At 40.5% G+C, this 21495-nt stretch overlaps 1 long non-coding RNA gene across 1 annotated transcript in view; it reads left to right on the top strand.

Annotated features, from left to right (window-relative positions):
• Positions 1-3920, top strand: part of LOC139082472 (uncharacterized) — a 45871-nt gene extending 41951 nt beyond the window's left edge. The window contains exon 3 of the long non-coding RNA XR_011538518.1: positions 972-3920. This is a non-coding gene — a long non-coding RNA (uncharacterized lncRNA). The remainder of the gene's footprint in view (positions 1-971) is intronic.
• Positions 3921-21495: the final 17575 nt, after the last annotated feature.

The raw sequence follows: 21495 nt of genomic DNA, 5'->3' as shown, positions 1-21495 counted from the left end.
CCACATACAAACTACATCTCACATTGTATACTCGTCAGAGATCGTATCTGAGCCACACACAGACACATGAAACAGAAACAAAAACAAAAAACACCAACTGTTAGAATTATCTTTAGGAGGCCATGATAGCACCACTTTTCCCGGGAACCTTCCATAGTGGTGGCTTAAAGTTTGGTTTCAACTACCAGCTGTGACACCGTGGACAAAATATTTAATTTTTCTGCTTGTCAGTTCACTCCTCTACATAATGGACATAATGACACATCATGTAATGTCATAAAGTTGAATATGTGTGAAAATAAAGCCTATAAAACTGTTGATTGAGATTATCATCAGACATAAAGCATATGTATATACATGAATAGCAGAAGTCCATGCCCAAAATGAATAGACCCAAAGCATACTTCTCCTCCGTTTTTTACTCGTGATGCTGCTTCAAGTCCTTTTGTAAGTTTCAGTATCCATTTTCTGTCATGACAAAGAGTGGGAGGACAGCAGCATAAATGTCTTTGCTTTGTTAGAGTAATGAATCCTGGGAAGGACTATGGCCTTTAAGGCAGGGGACAGGTCCCCAAACTAGAAACTCATTTAGATTCAGATGGTCCTCTCCTGTAGGGGTTCCTCTAATTCAAACAGAGTAATTGGAGGGTGGGGTATTGGTTAGCAAGGATGAGGATGGGGAAAAGTTGCCACTGGGGAAACCTTATGACCAACTTTGCCCTAGAAAAGCCTAACTGACCTGTTTAAGCCCTGTGCCCCCTCTGAGAGTCAGGGGACCCCTACTTTTATGCCTCCATGGCTGATACATATGATCCCAGAACCTATTGACAGATAATTGGACCTTGGTGGGTGCCTTTCCAAAAGCCAGCTAATTTATAAGGTAGCCTGTGGTATATGAGGTCAGGTGCATCGGACAACTTGATCCACTTTGGATGATGGTGACTAACTGAATCAATCATATCCTCCCTCAGGGCTTCTGAACATGAGACAGACACAAGAAGACTCCACTGACAGGCAGCAACAGGGGCAGTAGGAACAATGACCAAGAAGAGGTGATTTACAACTTGGAGGACAGAAGAAGGGAAAAATGGAAGGCTGTGCTGTCCCCAGGGCTGCTGGCAGATTGCGAAAGCCATTGCTGATCTGGAATGTTCATCAATCTCAAACATTTAAAATTACTTTTATTCCCCAAAGTCCCAGTTTTCCTAATAACTTTGTTACTATGCTCTGAAAATTAGAAATTTTGAGAATGTAGGATGTATGACATTAAAATGTGAATTACTGAGATTTACAGCATAACAGCTTATCAACCTTTGAAGATATTGTTATTTAGTATCTTCTTGTCTGAAAAATTTAAGCTGGAAAGTCACTAGAATAACTGTTTAGAAAAGAAAAACTACATGGCTTCTTATATTTTAGGTATGTGCATTTAGAATTGTGTACATATTGATCATCATGTCTGTGTACCTCACCAAAGAAGATATACAGGTGGTAAGTAAGCATATGAAAAGATTCTCAACATCATTTGCCATTAGGGTACTGCAAATTAAAACAACAATGAGATACCACTACACATCTGTTAGAATTGCTAAAAATTCAGAAAACTGACAGTACTAAATTCTGTACTAAATTCATGGAGGAACAGGAACTCTCATTCATTGCTGGTAAGAACGCAAAATGGTACAGTCACTTTGGGAGACAGTTTGGTAGTTTCTTATAAAGCTAAACCTAATTTTACCATACAATCCAGCAATCTCAGTCCCAATTTACCCTAGTGAGCTGAAAACTCATGTCCACGCAAAAACCTGTACATGAACGTTTATAGCATCTTTATTCATAATCACTAAAAACTGGATGTGACCAAGATGTCCTTCAAGATGAATGTATAAACAAACTGTGTTACATCCAGACAATGGAATATTATTCAAAGATAAAAAGAAATGAGCTATCAAGCTATGAAAAGACATGGAGGAATGTAAATGCATATTGCTAAGGGAAAGAAGTCAGTCTGAAAAGGCTAGTGACTATATGATTCGAACTATGTGACATTCTGGAAAAGGCAAAACTATGGAGCTGGTAAAAAGATTGGTGCTTGCAGGAGCTTAAGGTAGGGAGAGATGAATAGGTGGAGCACTGGATTTTTAGGGAAGTGAAACTGTTGTATATGATACTATAATGGTGAATACATGACACACCTTTGTCAAAACTTGTAGAACTTTATAGCATAATGAACCTTATTGTATGCAAATTAAAAAAAAATCATTTAATAGGTTGGGGGATCCCATGAAAGAAGGCAGACTGTGACAAGAGAATCTAACTGTATTGCAAATGTATGAAACAAAGGCACTTAAGGGAGGTGGGGAAAAGGTGCTGACTTGGGTAACTTTGGAAATGAATGGGGTCTATAAGCTAAAGCAAAAGGAACTGCACATAAACACTGCACTCTAGTTGAAAAAGATGTTTCCCATGGCGGGCAGGTTAACATTCCTGATACCAGTGTACACATACTCTAGAATTGAACAGTTAAGTAAACGGATGGTAGTTGGTGGGAGCTAGGTTTCTCATTGTCCAAGTGGAAAGTTACAGATCAGCAAGGGGAGCAGGATCTGTGTGGTAATGGCTTAGAGTTGGAGATATGACAAGAACTCATGTTTAACTTAGTATAAATACAGATAGTCATATATATCCATATGCATGTACATATTTCTATATTTCTATATGTGTCTATATATGTGTATGTATATATATATATATGTATATACAGTTAGTATACAGATATATATTTTACTTTCTTTGTCTGCTGAGAGGGCCTAGAAGCAATGACATCCCACTATCAATGAGTGCACTTAGTACCAAAATCTTGGGTTCCGATCAAAGGAACGAAGGTGCTTTGGAGAAATGGCTGATTCGAGGGCTGGGGCAGGAAATATACAAGACAAGCCTGGAGAATCTTGTAGTGCCAGAAAATAAGGAAGTTCTCAAAACAACAAGAACAACAGCAATACGTCGATATCAATAAATGGGGAATAAATTGATAAGTGGAGAAGAAAGAATAAATCTCCCATTGCAGAACAATTCCAAATAAATTATGTAGCTACTCCACCCTAAAGCAAGGGCTGCCCATAGTGATGTCCTTCCAAACACGACAGTGTCGAAAGGGCGAAAGAAGAGTAACTTCACCGTGGAGAAATCTGACAATTACTCCCTAAGCCGGGTGATTAAGCTCAACATCAACAGTGATAAGCCACGTTGCTAGCATGAATCCTTGATACAATATGATGAGAAGGGCACTCTACTCCTGTGGTCTTCCTCCCAAGAACTATAACCTCAGTCTAATAATGAGAAAAACATCAGACAAATTTCAGTAGGTGGGCATCCTACAATATATCTGGCCAGACCTAAACACTGTCCAGGTCATCAGAACAAAGTCTGAGAGACTGTCACAGCCAAGAGGAGCCTGAGGAGACTTGATAACTAGATGTGATGTGGTATACTGGATGGAATCCTTGAACAGAAAAAGGACATGAGGTAAAAACTAAGGAAATCTGAATAAATTATGGATAATAGATCAATATTGGCTAGTTAATCGTGACAAACGCACCACACTAGTGGAAGATGTTAGTAGTGGGGAAACAGAGGGGAGGGGACTATTTTACCCGCTGTAAGCAATTTAGCTGATTTTGATGCAAATGACTGTTGGCCACAGACATTAAAATGAATTTTTTCCAGTGGAAGTACAATTGATGTCCTCCCCACCATGAAAGAAGCCAGTATTGCATATTAAGCAAATCCATGTTAATATTCTTTATTGCCTCTATATGTGACTGCTTGGAGATTCCCCTTTTAATCAGTTGTAACCTCTTACTGTTTCTCAGATTAAATAGTGAGCAAAATAAACTCCTTGATCTGAGTTCATTTTATATTGGTTTGAGAGTCGTAATAGTACACTTAAAAACTTTATCCTTTAACAGTTCTATAACATAGTATACTATACTAAACAATTGGTTTAATATAACTGAAACATAAAGTTTCTTCGTGACAGTCTTTATATGCTAAGCTACAGAGCTTGGATGTCATTATGAAGGTGATAAGAAATCATTTTTAAAAAGTTTCAATCCAGGCAGTGTCAGGGACAGATTTATGTGTCAGCTTCACAGAGATGAACCTGAAAGCCCAGGCTGGAAGCAGGACAACCTCTTAAGAGACTACTGTCAATGTCCAGGCAAGAGATGACAAGGGCTGAATTTGAGCAATTTTTTGTAAAAGGTGCAGAACGTTTAGCAGTATTCGATAATGGTAAGATGTGCAGAGTGAGGAAGAGAGAAAAGGCCCCAGTGAACATCAGGATTCTGACTTTAGTGAGCAGGTAGAATTGACATTAGACATGTAGAAGGAGTGCTGTCTTGGCGTGGGTTAGGTGATGGGTTCCATTTTAGACGGCCTTCATTTGAGATGGTTTGGGGCTTCCAGGTGGAGATGTCCAGAAGGCAGCTGTGTATGATGGTGTAAAGTTTGAGGGAGAGGTCAGAGCGAGATTCAAACTTAGGAGCTGAGGGGTGAGATCAAAAGAATGGGCAAAATTACCCAGGGAGAATGAAGATGGTGGGCCACATCACCTCCCTCTAAACACTAATGTTTAACAGGCAAGTGGAGAAAGAGAAAACCAAGAAAATCAAGAAGGGGCAGTTGGAGAAGTAGAGGAGCGAATTTCCAAAGAATAGAGGGGACAGTGGAGTCAAATGCTGCAGAAAAGGAAAGCAATTCAGAGAGTAAATACATCTACACACACCCACTGAACTGGACGATGTGTTGCCCATTGAGGGACAGGAGACGTGAATGGAAGGTGAGGATTTGGAGGAGCAAGTGGGTAAATCTTTGGAGAAATTTTAATTGTAGAGGAAGGACCCAGTGAAGATGTGGCTGATGATGCAAGCAGGGGAGAATTTATGGATGGAGAACCCACTGAAGGTAGGCAAAAGGGAATTCAGAACTCAAGGGAAGGGTCTTGGGCAAGAGGAAGGACCCCTTTGCTCTGACCTGGAGAGAAGGAGGGGCAGGGATGAACACAGCTTGGCCACCAGGAGGTGGGAGCAAGGATGAAATTTTGATGTAATGGCCTCAACTTCCTGGATGAAGCCAGGGACAAGTTAGAAGCAGAGGGTGGGTGAGGAAGGGAAGAGCTTCCAGGGAGCTTAAGGAGAGGAGCCAGTTGGTGCTGTCACTGGAGGGAGAGAAGGAGGATGACCTTATTGAGTATGCACTGTGTGATGGAACTGGGCTGCATGTTCCCCAGATACTTTGCAGCAGAGCCCACCCATGTAGCAGAGGGGCACAGATGACACACAATGGGATTCATTGCCCAAGGTTGAGGTTTATTTGGGCAGGGGCAGCCTGAAACCTTCATGGCCAGAAGGAACTGGAATTTAGAGAGGGACTGGAAGGGAAAGGTAGACTGTGGCTCCCACAGGGGCTCAGGGGAGAAGATTTGAAGTGTCTGTGCCCCATGATAAGGATTTCAGAGTAGGTGAGCCTCCCTCAGAATGTGGGTTTATTTCATGAAAGAATAGAAAGGGCATTAGACAGGGTCAGGAGGTCAGGGGGCTGCTTCTACTAATCTGTGTAGCTTCGGGAAGAGCATTTAAGCTCTACCTCAGTTGTGTCATCTGTCTAATGAGAGTGCTGAGCTGGATGGCTCCCAAGGTTTCCTCCAGCAAGTAACCTAGTGTTTGTGTCCAGTGGAGTATATAGTGATATTGCCAATACCTGAGGTCGTTTTCACCCACTTTCTTCTTAGAAAACTACCATGCTTCAACAGTCCTTGGTCTTTCCAATGAGTTCTATCCTCTAGGCATCCATCCATCCAGTCCTATCTCTGGCCTGGCTTTAATACCAAACAGTTGTTCATCTGACACGTTCCATCGACGCTTCCAATACCATGTCGTCTGTGTGGGCAGTGGTTCCTACCACAATGGCTCCATGTCTGCAGAGGCTGGCTGGGGTCAGCCTGTTAGATGACCTCCTGCAGTGCGATCAACTTTGTTTCGATCAGTAAACATATTAACTCCTATTGACCTCATCTGCTATTTTTCTTCCCCTTAAACATTTTTTTAACTTAAAAAAATTGTGGCTAAATATACATAACATGAAATTTACCATCTTAACCATTTTCAAGTGTACAGTTCAGTGACATGAAGTACATTCACATTGTTGTGCAACCATCACCACCATCCATCTTCAGAACTCATTTCATCTTCCTGAATTGAAACTCTGTCCCTATCAAACAATAACTCCCCATTCTCTCGCCCCTAGGCCCCTGGCAACCACCATTCTACTTTTTATCTCTGTGATTTTGACTGCTTCATATAAGTGGAATCATACAGTATTTGTCTTTTTGTGTTGGGTTTATTTCACTCAGCATAATGTCCTCAAGGTTTATCCATGTTGTGGCATGTGTCAGAATTTCCTTCCTTTTTAAGGCCGAATAATATTCCATTGTACTGATATACCACATTTTGTCTATCCATTCATCTGTTGATGGACAGTTGGGTTGTTTCTGCCTTTTGGCTTTTGTGAATAATGTTGCCATGACCTTTAAACATTTTTTTTTGAAGAAGAAGATTAGCCCTGAGCTAACATCTATGCCCATCTTCGTCTATTTTATATGTGGGATGCCGCCACAGCATGACTTGATAGCAGTGCATAGGTCTTTGCCCAGTATTCGAACTGGTGAACCCTGGGCCGCCAAAGTGGAGCATGTGAACTTAACTGCTATGCCACCAGGCCGGCCCCTAAACATTTTAAAATTGACAAATGTGGGATAAAACGAAAAGAAATGTAGAAGCATGAGATGAAGATATCAGTGGGATAGGAGCTGCTTGCATCTCTATGTAGAGAGAAGACGTCTCAGGTCAGACTACATCAATAATTTGGCTTGGAAGAGAACTTCTTCCCTGACTTCTTGGCTGAGGGAGCATTTGTTGCATCACTTCAGCCTTCAGGATCCTGGGAGAGTGGACACTTGTCTTGCATATGTAATAATGTGTTTCTGCATTTGCGGAGGTTGTGCAGAAAGAGGTATCTCCTAATCCTTGTGTTTTGTGGCACATCTTTTTCCCTCCCACAGAAACTTTGTGTCCACAAAGGTGGCTTTGTGTACAGTGGGTGCTTAGGAAATTTGTGAAGTGATTGACTGAATGAATGATGGATTCACTGACTGACCAGAAAAACTGACACATTCTTGAGGGGGTGGTCAATGCATGGATGTGCAAGGCAAATTCCATATTAGAAAAACACTGAGATGACAGCCAGGAGAACAAAAAGAAGTATCTCACGGACAATTCAGCACTTAGGTGATCCCTCTCCTAATTATTGATATTTTCTATTTGCTACCAGTATTCATTGGAATGCCTTTTTGAGAATGAGATGTCATATGTATTTTGATTCTAAGTGTCTGAAAGGATCATAAGATACCTTCCATGAGAAATGATACTGAAGCATCATGTGACAAGGTATGAGGGTCTCCCTGTGGGGAAAGTAAGAAGAAGGAACTAACATTTATGGGTGGCTTCTAGGTGAGAGGTGGTACCTTGGTTCACAGTGACAGCTTTTTGCACTGGGGAAATTTTAGGGGGTGTGGGTGAGCTACGGTTGAAGGAAAACTGAGAACACAGGCTTATGCACCCAATCTGGTCTTTGAGAGAGCTTGGAGCTGGGCTTTGTTCCAGAGGTCAGCTGTAACCTTGCCTCATAATAGGTGTGGCAAATGTTTGTAGGAGGCATGGAACTGATGGATTTGAAGTGTCCCTGGGCCTTGCTCTGCATGTGGCTGACAAACAAATTGCAGAGCATATGTTCTCCGTTCTCTTGGCAGGCAGGTATGTAGCCTGAGGGCTGGACTGGCGTGGTCAAGAAAGTGCTGGAGATGGGCAGGCAGAGCCTGTGGTGCCTAGGGCCTATTGGCAGCATCGGATTCCAAAGTTAGTTGATGAATGTCATGAACTTGCGTCAACAAAGCCATGGCCGTCACCAACTAGGTGAAAGAGACCCATTGGGACCAAGACATTTACAGAGCCCACATCCTCCTAGTTGTCAAGAGGTGGGACTGTGTCAAGAGAGATGGGAGGAGTGGGTTTTCCCCCAATTTGTTCAGAGATTTTATCTCATTATGAGCGTTGTGTATCTTATGATCCACAAGTCATCTCATGAGCACCAAAATTATTCCAGATGGATTCAGACTTTTATTGACATCTAGGAATCAACCATATTGAATGGGTCTGCCCCGTGTCGATATCAATGGTTCAGACATGGTAATAATTCCATGCAACATCTACTATCCACCTACTTCTCTCCATCTCTCTACAACCAATCCAGTGCCAGCTACACTGATCTCTCACTTGTACCATGGCAGTGCCTTTTCAACTAGATTCACTATCCCCTCTGGGCTCCTCCAACAGGCTCTGAACTAATGCCTGAATGATCTTCTAAAAATGAATATCTGATTGTGTCTCTGTCCTCTTAAAGCCCTTCATGAATTTTCGATTGCTTAGAAGATAAGGACAAGTTCCTTGACATGGTTGATGAGACTTTGCATGGTCTGACCCACTGTCCTCTCCAGTCTCACTGCCCAGCAGGGTCCCCTCACCCTCTGAGCCCTGGCACACTGGCCTTCTTTCAGGCTGTCTTGTTTGCCAAACTCTCATCTTTTCTGTTTTCATCTGCAACAGGCACTTTGCACATGCTGTATTTCCTGTCAGGAATGGTCTTCCTCTTTTTATCTAGTTAATTCCTACTCATCTTGCATGGAAAGTCACTTGCTCAAGGAAGCCTTTTCTGATCTCTCTAACCAGTTCAAATTTTCTCCTTATAGACTCTCATAGAACCATGAGCACTTGTACTTAAAAACAGTTGCACTTATATATTTATTTGTATTTTTTTAAATTAGTGTTTGTCTCTCTTCCAAACTATTAGCTCCATGAGGGCAGAGACAATATTGCTTTTGCTCATGGTTGCATCTCAGAACAGGTCATTCACTCAACAGAGGTTTACTGAGCACCTCTTATGGCCTGGCCCAGTTCTGGTGCTAGAGATGTTGGGAGAAACAAAACAGCCACGGCCCCCTCCCCATGGAGTGTGCTTTTAGCACATATCCATCTACTAATATTCATTTAATGGAATTACTCAATGTTTACTATGGGCTAGGTGCTTACTGAGGGCTTGTCATGAATTATCTAATTTAATCTTCTTAAAATCCAGTTTTTACCTTTTATTTTCTCTTCTTTCAGATCTTAGGAGCAGAAGCTTGAGTTTCTCCATTCCTCATTTCTCAGTATGTCATCGTTAGTGACCTGTAGTATTCTTCTTTGGGTCTCTGATTGATTTCCTTTCATCTCCCATTCCTCACTCCTGTAACATACCCTTCTACCCCTGCAACAACTCTAGGATATCTTTTTGTTTGAAGGAGTTTTTGAAAAATGAGGCTTGTTGTTTTGATGCATTTTTATTGATATTCAATGAGTTTTAGTTTATGCAAATGTTTTTGTGTTATACATTTCTTACTTTTTCCCCAATTAGCACTGTTCTTAAGAGCCATCCAAATTGTTATGTCAGCATCTAATTCACCACTTCTAATTGTTGTGTGGTATTCCATAAAATTCATTTAATATATTTTACCTTTCCAGTTTCCTAGAATTAAACAACCACATTTCCATCAATGTAATAAATGTGTGATTTGTGCAATGAACATGCTCATACATGTCTCTTTTATGTGTGAAGAAACAAAATTATACACCTAATGGGTGACAGAACGCAAAGTTTCACACAGTTACAATTTATCACTGCATAATAATTGGTCTGATTACCAAAAGTCATGTAAATCGTACATTTTAATTGGAGAAATGTAAAGATAAAACATTCTAAAACATGAAATGGTACCAGTTGGACATGTTTAATAGATGAGGAATTAGAATGTTTTAACTGTGCCTAAAACTAAAGAATAAAGGGGAAGAAATATTAGCCAAGTAGATTTGAATCTAGATCCTTACTGCTCAAGTGGGAATCCAGAATATTCCTCAATTCTAATGTAATCCTTTCCAACAGATCCAGTGCTAATGGACACAAGCAGCAGCATCCAGGAATTGTGTCTGGCCATAGCCAAAATGAGACAGGTTCATTGCATGCTGGACACACAATGATATAGTGACGTTCCATGCAGAGAATTGAACATGATGACATCTGAGATTCCTCACAATTTTAAGATGTACATGTTTGGCTTGCGAGTCTACATGCTGACTCCTTTATTCAACATTTATTTTGAACAGAGATAGAAGACACAGCCACTGCCCTTAAAGAGCTCTAAGTCTAGTTAGGAGACAGATGATGAACAAATAGTTAAATATAGCAGGATCTTTGCTTTAACACAGAGGCCCACGGACCTTTACTGCAAACCAGAGATGAGATTACTAACTCAGGCTAGGAAAGTAGAGAAAGGCTTCCTACAGAGGGTAGTGCTCAGAAGGAGGGGTAGCAGGCAGGAATTCAGACAAGGAGAGAGGAATTCCATGTGTCCAAAACTGCATGTGCAAAAGTACACAGGTGAAGTAATCAATGATTTGGTTTTCTTGAAAAATAAAACAATATTCTTTTAATAGCATTATAAAAATCAAATATCCTAGAGTAAATCTAATTAAAGATGTGCAAGAATTTTACCCTAAAAACTGCAAGCCTTGTTAAGAGGAATTAAAGAAGATATAAATAAGTGGAGAGATATACCATATTCATGTATTAGAAGACTCAATATTTTAAGATGTTTATTTGCTCTAAATTGATCTATAGTTCCAATGAAATGCCTATCAAAATTCCAGCAAACTTTTTTGGAAGAAAGACAAAAGCTAATTCTAAAATTTTGATGCAAATTCAGAGTACCTACAAGTACCAAAACTATCTTGACAGAGAAGAAGAGTGTTGAAGAGCTTAGATGACGGGATTTCAAGACTTGCTATAAAGTCCAGTAATCAAGATAGTGTGGTATTGTCTGAAGACAGACGCATAGTTCAGTGAAACAGAAGGGAGGATCCAGAAATACACCCCCTACTTTTACAGTCAACTTATTTTTGACAAGGGCACCAAAATAATTCAATAGTAAAAGGAAAATCTTTTCAACAAATAGTGCTGGAAATACGGGACATCCTTCTGGGCAAAAAGTAACCTCAGTCTCTGTCCCACTACACACATAAAATTATAATTTGAGATGAATCAAACATCTACATAAAAAAACAGAACCGTAAACTTTCTAGAAGAAAATATAAGAGAAATTCTTTGCAACCTTCACTTAGATATAAATTTTTGAGACAGAAAAAGGATGAACCTTAAAGGAAAAATAGCTGATAAATTGGACTTCATCACAATTAAACATTTCTGCCCATCAAAAGACATCATTAAGAAAATGAGCAGGTAAACTACAGATAGGGAAAAACTATTTTCAGAAGATATATCTGACAAAATAGTTGTATTCAGAATATATTATTATTTATTTTTACTTTTTTTGAGATTATGATAATCTACAACCTTGTGAAATTTCAGTTGTACATTATTATTTGTCAGTCATATTGTAGGGGCACCACTTCATCCTTCATGCCCACCCCCACCCCCATTTTCCCCTGGTAACCACTAGTCTGTTCTCTTTATCCACGTGTTTAATTTCCACCTATGAGTGGAGTCATACAGATAGTCCTTCTCTATCTGGCTTATTTCACTTAACATAATACCCTCAAGGTCCATCCATGTTGTTGTGAATGGGATGATTTTATCCTTTTTTATGGCTGAGTAGTATTCCATTGTATAAATATCTTGGCTATTGTGAATAATGCTGCAATGAACATGGGGTGCATGGGTCTTTTGGAATTGCTGATTTCAAGTTCTTTGGATAGATACCCAGTAGTGGGATGGCTGGGTCATATGGTATTTCTATTTTTAACTTTTTGAGAAATCTCCATACTGTTTTCCATAGAGGCTGCACCAGTTTGCATTCCCACCAGCAGTGTATGAGGGTTCTTTTTCTCCACAACCTCTCCAACATTTGTTACTTTTTGTTTGGGTTATTTTTGCCATTCTAATGGGTATAAGATGATATCTTAGCGTAGTTTTGATTTTCATTTCCCTGATGATCAGTGATGATGAACATCTTTTCATGGGCCCATTGGCCATTGGTATATCTTTTTTGGAGAAATGTCTGTTCACATCTCCAGCCCATTTTTTGATCTGGTCGTTTGATTTTTTGTTGTTGACTTGTGTGAGTTCTTTATATATTATGGAGATTAATCCTTTGTTGGCTATATGATTTGCAAATATTTTTTCTCAATTGGCTGGTTGTTTTTTTGTTTCAGTCCTGTTTTCCTTCCCTTGCCTTGTAGAAGCTCTTTAGTCTGATGAAGTCCCACTTGTTTATTCTTTCTATTGTTTCCCTTGTCTGAGAAGACATGGTGTCTGGAAAGATCCTTTTAAGACTGGTGTCAAAGAGTGTACTGCCTCTGTGTTCTTCTAGAAGTTTTATGGTTTCAGGTCTTACCTTTGAGTCTTTGACCATTTTGAGTTTATTTTTGCGAATCGTGTAAAAGAATGGTCAATTTTCATTCTTTTACATGTGGCTGTCCAGTTTTCCCAACACCATTTGTTGAACAGACTTTCTTCTCTCCATTGTATGCCCTCAGCTCCTTTGTCGAAAATTAGCTGTCCATAGATGAGTAGTTTTATTTCTGGGCTTTCAGTTTTGTTCCATTGATCTCTGTGCCTGTTTTTGTACCAGTACCATGGTGTTTTGATTACTGTAGCTTTGTAGTATGTTTTGAAGTCAGGGATTATGATGCCTCCAGCTTTGTTCTTTTTTCTCAGGATTGCTTTAGCAATTTGGGGTCTTTTGTTGCCCCATATGAATTTTAGGATTCTTTGTTCTATTTCTGTAAAGAATGTCATTGGGATTCTGATTGGGATTGCATTGAATCTGTAGATTGCTTTAGGTAGTATGGATATTTAACTATGTTTATTCTTCCAATCTATGTGCGTGGAATGTCTTTCCGTCTCTTTATGTCATCATCAGTTTCTTTCAGGAAAATCTTGTAGTTTTCATTGTATAGGTCTTTCACTTCCTAGGTTAAATTTATTCCTAGATATTTTATTCTCTTTGTTGCAATTATGAATGGGATTGTGTTCTTGAGTTCTCTGTTAGTTCGTTATTAGAGTATAAAAATGCTACTGATTTTTGTAAGTTGATTTTATACCCTGCAACTTTGCTGTAGTTGTTGATTATTTCTAATAGTTTTCCAATGGATTCTTTTGGGTTTTCTAAATATAAGATCATGTCATCTGCAAACAGCAAGAGTTTCACTTCTTCATTGCCTGTTTGGATTCCTTTTCTTTCTTTTCTCTGCCTAATTGCTCTGACCCAAACCTCCAGTACTATGTTGAATAAGAGTGGTAAGAGTGGACACCCTTGTTTTGTTCCTGTTCCCAGAGGGATGGTGTTCAGTTTTTTCCCATTGAGTATGATGTTGGCTGTATGTTTGTCATATATGGCCTTTATTATGTTGAGGTACTTTCCTTTTATACCCATTTCATTGAGAGTTTTTATCATAAATGGATGTTGGATCTTGCCAAATGCTTTCTCTGCATCTATTGAGATGATCATGTGGTTTTTATTTCTCATTTTGTTAATGTGGTGTCCCACATTGATTGACTTGTGGATTTGAACCATTCCTATGTCCCTGGTATAAATCTCACTTGATCATGGTGTATGATCTTTTCAATGTATTGCTGTATTCGGTTTGCCAAAATTTTGTTGAGGATTTTTGCATCTATGTTCATCAATCACATTGGCCTGTAGTTTTCCTTCTTTGTGTTGTCCTTGTCTGGTTTTGGTATCACAGTGTTGTTGGCCTCGTAGAATGTGTTGGGAAGTGCTCCATCTTCCTCAATTTTCTGGAATAGTTTGAGAAGGATAGGTATTAAATCTTCTTTGAATGTTTGGTAGAATTCTCTAGAGAAGCCGTCTGGTCCTGGAGTTTTATTTTTGGGGAGATTTTTGATTACTGTTTCAATCTCTTTACTTGTGATTGGTCTATTCAGATTCTCTATTTCTTCCTGATTCAGTTTTGGGAGTTTGTAAGAGTGTAAGAATTTATCCATTTCTTCTAGGTTGTCCCATTTGTTGGTATATAGTTTTCATAGTATTCTCTTATAATCTTTTGTATTTCTGTGGTATCCATTTTCTCCTCTCTCATTTCTAATTTTATTTATTTGAGTCTTCTCTCTTTTTTTCTTAGTGAGGTTGGCTAAGGGTTTGTCAGTGTTGTTTTTTCTCTCAGAGAACAAGCTCTTTGTTTCATTGATCCTTTCTACTGTCTTTTTTGTTTCGATTTCATTTATTTCTGCTCTAATTTTTATTTCCCTCCTTCTACTGACTTTGGGCTTTGTTTGTTCTTCTTTTTCTAATTCTGTTAGGTGTAGTGTAAGATTGCCTATCTCAGATTTTTCTTGTTTATTGAGGTGAGCCTGTAACGTGATGAATTTCCCTTTTAGGACCACTTTGCTGCATCCCAAATGAGTTGGTATGGTGTGTTTTCATTTTCATTTGTCTCCAGATAATATTTGAATTTTCCCCTAATTTCTTCAATGACCCACTGATTGTTCAGTAGCATGTTGTTTAATCTCCACATTTTTGCCCCTTTCCCAGCTTTATTCTTGTAATTGACTTCTGGTTTCATAGCATTATGGTCAGAAAAGATGCTTGATATTATTTCAATCCTTTTAAATTTGTTGAGATTTGCTTTGTTTTCCAACATATGGTTTATCCTTGAGAATGTTCCATGGGCACTTGAGAAGAATGTGTAAACTGCTGGTTTTGGATGGCAAGTTCTATATACATCTATTAAGTCCATCTGGTCTAGTTTTTCATTTAATTCTACAATTTCCTTGTTGACTTTCTGTCTGGATGATCTATCCATTGGTGTTAGTGGGGTGTTGAAGCCCGCTACTATTATTGTATTTTTGTTGATATCTCCTTTTAGTTTTGTTAATAGTTGCTTTACGTACTTTGGTGCTACTGTGTTTGGTGCATATATATTTACAAGTATTATGTCTTCTTGGTGGAGTGTCCCTTTTATCATTATAAACTGCTCCTCTTTATCTCTCTTTACTGTTTTTTCCTTGAAGTCTACTTTGTGTGATATAAGTCTGGTGACACCTGCTTTCTTATGTTCACTATTAGCTTGGAGTATTGTCTTCCGTCTCTTCACTCTGAGTTTGTGTTTGTCTTTGGGGCTGAGATGTGTTTCCTGTAGGCAGTGTATTGTTGGGTCTTGTTCTTTAATCCATCCTACCACTATGTGTCTTTTGATTGGAGAGTTCAATCTATTTACATTTAGAGTGATTATTGAAATGTGGGGGCCTAATGCTGCCTTCTTATTCCCTATTTTCTGGTTATCCTGCATTTCCCTTGTTTCTCGTCCCATGAATTTTGGACTACCAATTCAGTTAAGTAGTTTTCTATGTTGGTTTTCTTCTTATTTGTAATTTGCATCTCTATTCTAGTTATTTGTTTAGTGGTTACCATGTGGTTTGTATAAAAAATCTCATAGATGAGATAATCCATTTTTTTCATAGCCTGTTATTTCCTTAGATTAAGCTGTTCCATCCCTTTCTTCTTTCCCTTCTAGGTTGTTATTGTGTGATCTTTTTTTCTTTCTTGTGTTGTGAGTTTGTGGTTAAAATGACAAGATTACATTTATTCTTGGTGTTTCCCTTCCTTTTATCTTTAATGTTATACGTATGCATTTGCTAATCTGTTCTGATGGAGGCTGCAATTTTCTGATTTTGTCTTTCTACTTATCTCCTTTGCTCAGGGTTTTATAATCACTTTCCTTTTTTTTTTTTTTTTCAAGTATGAGGGTCTTCCTGAGCATTTCTTGTGTATGAGTGTGTGTGTGTGTTGGTGGGGGGGGGGGGTCTTGTGGCAATGAACTCCCTTAGCTTTTGTTTATCTGGGAAAGTTTTTATTTCTCCATCATATATGAAGGATATTTTCACTGGATAGAGTATTCTTGGCTGCAAGTTTTTGTCCTTCAGAGTTTTGAATATATCATTCTGCTCTCTCCTAGCCTGTAAGGTATCTGCTGAGAAAGCTGTTGACAGCCTGATGGGGATTCCTTTGTAGGTTATTTTCTTCTGCATTGCTGCCCTTAATATTTTCTCTTTGTCATTGACTTTTGCAAGTTTCACTACTATATGCCTTGGGGTTGGTCTTTTTATATTGATAAAGTTTGGAGATCTATTAGCTTCTGTCACGTGGATTTCCAGCTCCCTCCCCAGGTTTGGGAAGTTCTCAGCTATTATTTCTTTGAATCGGCTTTCTGTCCCCTTCTCCTTCTCTTCTCCCTCTGGGATACCTATAATCCTTATGTTGCATTTCCTAATTGAGTTGGATATTTCTTGGAGAGTTTCTTCATTTCTTTTTAGTCTTAGTTCTCTCCTCCTCTATCTGAAGCATTTCTATATTCCTATCCTCCACATTGCTAATTCTGTCCTCCATATTATCAGCCCTACTGTTCACAGAGTCCAGATTTTTCTTAATCTCCTCCATTGTGTTTTTCATCTCCAACATTTCTGATTGGTTCTTCTTTATAGTATCAAGCTCTTTTAACTCATTGAGTTTTTTAGTGATAGCTATTTTGAATTCGTTTTCATTTAGGTTGTAGATTTCTGTGTCTTCGGGATTGTTTTCTGGGTACCTGTCATTTTACTTCTGTTCTGGAGATTTAATAATTTTTTTCATACTGCTTGATGGCGTGGATTTGTGTCACTGCATAGAGATAGAGTTTGGTTATTGCTTCCACTTGCTTCCACTGGGGTAATGGGGCAGCAGCTGTGTATTCTGCACCAACTAGGATCCCTGTCAGCTGTTCCTGACTGAGCCTGGGCCCCTCCTCAGAGTCTCAGTGGCCCTGTGAGATCTCCTGTCAACTGTGGGAACAACCACAAGGCGGCTACAGGTTGCTGGTGTCTGCTGTCACAGACCTCCTAGGTATGCTCCCTTCTTAGGGTCTGCAGTGGTGTCATCAGCTTTCACAGCAGCCAGGAGCTGATTCACCTAGACTCACAGCTCTGCCACTGTCAGGTCTGACAGGATCTCACTCATCTGCTCTGGGCCACAGCAGAGTTTTGCGTATCTAATGCAGCTAGTGGTTAGCTCACCAGCAACACCACTTCTGCTGTTAGGTCGCCCAGCCTTTGTGCTTGGTGTGCAGGGCCTCTCCACTAAGGCCAAGCAGAGGCTCTCCCTGCACCTGGTGTGGGACCTTGGATTTTCCAACTAGATCAAGAAGCAGTCACACTGGAGCTCTGGATTGTCACTGCCCACTTGCATGGTCCCACTGGGTCTCACTTGCCCCTCAGGGCTGCAGCAGGGCTGTGTGTTTTTAATGCAGCTGGTGGGTAACCGGCAGAGGCTCTTCTGCCCCAGGGCCCCTCAGCCTTTGTATTTGGTGAGTGGGGCCTCTCCACTAGGGCTGACTAGAGGATTTCCCCATGGCCGTGGTGGGACTGTGGCTTTTCCCACTGGACTAATGAGCAATCATGGGGAGCTTAGGGCTGTAGTCACCTGTTTCCACAGTTGCACTGCCGATGTGCATGCTCACCCTCGGTGCTGTGGCAGTGCTATGAGCATGTCAGCTGGGAGAGAGTCACTCGCAGGTACTAGGCTGTCTAGGGGCCGGAGGGTTTTCACTTATCTCCACCTCTTCCTTGGGGGTAGTCCATCCACCTTCTGATGTATAACAGCATGGGCCTCTCAAGCATCCTGAGGTGCTGTGTGGGTATCCTTTGTTGATCAATGAATGTCCACTTAGTTGTAGTTTGAAGGGGGAGAGACAAAGAAAACTGCTCACTCCACCATGTTGCTGACATCACCCCAAGAATGTATTATTAATAAATATAAATTTTTAAAATGGACAGAAAACTTGGACAGACTTCACAAAAGAAGATCTGCAAATGGGCAATAAGCACATGAAAATAAGCTCACATCATTAGTTGTCAGAAAAATGCAAATTAAAACCACAATGAGATACTATATACACCCACTAGAACGGTAAAATTAAAAAATGCTGACAATACCAAATGTCAGTGAGGATCTGGAGCACCTGGAACTCTCATATATGATGGGAGAGTCAAAGGGGATAACCAGTTGGAGAACTGTCTGGCAGTTTCTAGTAAAGTTAATCATACAGCCACCCTGTTACCCAGCAGTTTCACTCCTGGATATTCGTACAAGAGAAATAAAAAACAATTGTTCACATGGGGTCAGCCCCGTGGCTGAGTGGTTAAGTTTTTGTGCTCTGCTTCGGTGGCTCAGGTTTTCGCTGGTTCAAATCCTGGGCACAGACATGGCGCCGCTCATCAAGCCATACTGGGGCAGTGTCCCACATGCCACAACTAGAGAGGGCCCACAATTAAAAATATACAACTATGTACCGGGGGACTTTGGGGAGAAAAAGGAAAAATAAAATCTCAAAAAAAAAATTGTTCACAGAAAGACTAGGACAAAAATATTCTTAAGATCCTTATTCATGATAATCTCAAACTGAAAAGAGCTCAAGTGTCCATCAACAGAAAAATGCATTTTATTATATTTTATTTTTTTTAAAGACTGGCCCTGAGCTAACATCTGTTGACAATCTTTCTTTTTCCCTTCTTCTCCCCAAAGCCCCCCAGTACATAGTTGTATATTCTAGTTATAGGTCCTTCTAGTTCTGCTGTGTGGGATGCCTCCTCAGCATGGCTTGATGAACAGTGCTAGGTGTGTACCCAGGATCCGAACCCGTGAAACCCTGGGATGCCGAAGCAGAGCACACAAACTTAACAACTCAGCCATGGGGCTGGCCCCAGAAAAACAGATTTTAAAATTGTGACATATTCACACAGTGGAATGCACAAAAGAATACATTCTGTATGATTCTATTTACAAAGATCCAGAACAGACAAAACTAATCTGGGCCAATAAATGTCAGAAACTGGTTGCCTCTGGGTTGGGTGATGGTAGAGTGATTGGAAAGAGAAATTTCCAGAGTGATGCCCTCCTGGTGTATTCAATTATCAAAATTCATTGAACTGTTCACTTAAGATCTTTTTATTGCATTGTATATTAATTATGTAAAAAGGAAGGAAGGGAGGGAGGGAGGGAGGCAGGCAAGCAGGCACATGGTCTGGTCAGAGAATCTTGAGTAATTGCTTGTGCCTAGAACATCGGTACCATGCAGGAAAGGAGTAGGAAGGGGGTGCTCATAAGGATGCTGCTCATAAAGGCCAAGCTGGCTATGACTTTTTTTTCCCTGCAGGCAAAGAGGAAGCCTGAGTGACTGTACGCAGGTGAATTACATTTGTTACCTTGGTGAGAGATGAGATTTAGGGAGTAGGCATCTGCTATGACCAGGAGGATAGAGCAGATAATTTGGAGATTCCAGTTGGTTACTGTGGCATATGCAATGTTATTTTTAACACCCCCAACAGGAGGGAATAACATTTCTCTGGTTGCTAGGGAAATTGTGTTCTTAGCAGTTACATATTGTTTCCTAATTTTAAGTCTTGGGGGAAAGAAAAGTCTTGGAAAAAACTAGAAAACTTTATAAGGCAGTCCTGGTATGTCATGCTAGGATGTACAACTAGTAAAGTGTGGCTATTTTTCTCTTACTGTACTCATGGGTGACTGTCACCATAGCAACAGCTATGCTAGACAAAGCTGGGTCATTAATGGAGGACTCCTGCTGGTTATGTGACGGAGGTCAGCCCAGGAAACCCTCCAGGCAGGTGTTGGAACAGATAAGATACACTGGTAGCCACTGGAAGTGCCAGGGCATGGAGTGGAGAGGCTGTGGGCAGAGGGTAATCTGGCGGGAGCATAGGATTTCTGCCAGCCCATCAGGGTAGTGTTACTATTGGGCAAAATATCACATCCCCTCAGCATTAGGCTAAAGCTTAGTGTGGTTTCTTGGGCATAATAAACTTAAAGTACTTAACGTTAACTTAATGTAAACTTCATGTTAACTTCATGTAAACTTAAAGTACTTAAACTTAGTGTTTGTCAAATGAAAGACATATCATGGTGGCACTAAGAGAAGTCTCCCAAATTGCCCTCTGGCTTTGCAGCCATACAGTTATCAGAGCAACGAGGGTAGCTTTGGGGCTCTGCTTCCCCATCATCTCCATTTAGTGGCATGGACAGTTGACCTAAATCCTCTGTAAAGTGCTAATAAGACACAATGTAGTGCCCCTTCCCTGCATAGAAAATACACAGGACCATCTCTGGCAGAGCAAAGGGCTATGTCTCAGCATCCCTGACCCAATTCAATCCCAAATGCAGTATTCCTGCCCCATGATTGCTGGAAAGCAATTTTAGGCAGCTCGTCAGTGTTTTCCAGAGATGCTTCTGTGACGAGATGAAAGGAATTTCCCTTTGTTTTGGCTTTCAACCTTTGTGCAAATGGGAATGTATGGCAAACCACTGTGACCCTCTCTACCTGGCTCCAAGGCTAGCCCCATCTTCCCCCACTGCATGTCAGAAGGAAGCCTTCAGAAATTATCCAGGCCAGTAAGTCTCACTATTTTTCTCTCTGCCACATCACGTATGATGGATGAAGTCCACATGCTTGACAGGATTAAACGCACGTACATAGATTTTGATGGAACAGCACTGGTCATTATAACACCATCTAGGGCACTGCAGGGAAGGATGATCACCTCGTCACGGGGAGGGGGCCCTAGGGTGCACTCTGCCACTGCACCCCTTCCCTCCCACTCAGGACATATTTTGAATGCAGATAAATTAGTGTGAAGTTATCTTGCGGGAATCTCAAATCAACTCTAATTCATTTTGCAACATTAAATCATCTACAGATCTTAGTGATGACTGATAATCACTGAACCCTCAGCAGCTCCTTCTACCCACTGGAATCCGTCATCCCTGAAATCCTTTTGAGCCACCTTAGTTTGCTGCTCTGTCCTGGGTTCCATGCCCCATAAACTTTTCAGGAAGAAAGAAGTTTAGTCTTGGTGCCCCACCTCTTCCTATAGAACGGTGACTTTTGGTGGCCATCTCAACATAAGCATCAGAAGAATCAAGATGTGTGGACAATTAATTTCCTACACACTTTCCCCAACATGTCTTAGAGAGTACAAGGTTGAGAATAGAGACAAGCCATCCGATACACACCTTGCCTCCTGCAGAATCCTCCGAAGTGCTCTCAAAACATCTGAAGGACGTGACAGGTCCTCCCTGGATCAGTGGCACCACTGCAGTCATTCCCTCAGGAGATTGGAGGGGAGGGAGACAGCCCCAGGGGCGGAGAATCAGAACCTTCTAACAAGAAGGTGAAGGGCATGACTTCATATTTAATTGGAGACAGCACTCTGTCACTCCCCACCCCCATAATTTTGCTCTAGGGACTAGCAAGGGGGCTG

This window comes from Equus przewalskii, chromosome 1 (assembly GCF_037783145.1).
Source record: "Equus przewalskii isolate Varuska chromosome 1, EquPr2, whole genome shotgun sequence".
NCBI classification, from domain to species: Eukaryota; Metazoa; Chordata; class Mammalia; order Perissodactyla; family Equidae; genus Equus; species Equus przewalskii.
The sequence above is the reverse complement of the archived record's forward strand: the minus strand, read 5'-3'. Positions and strand labels throughout refer to the sequence as shown.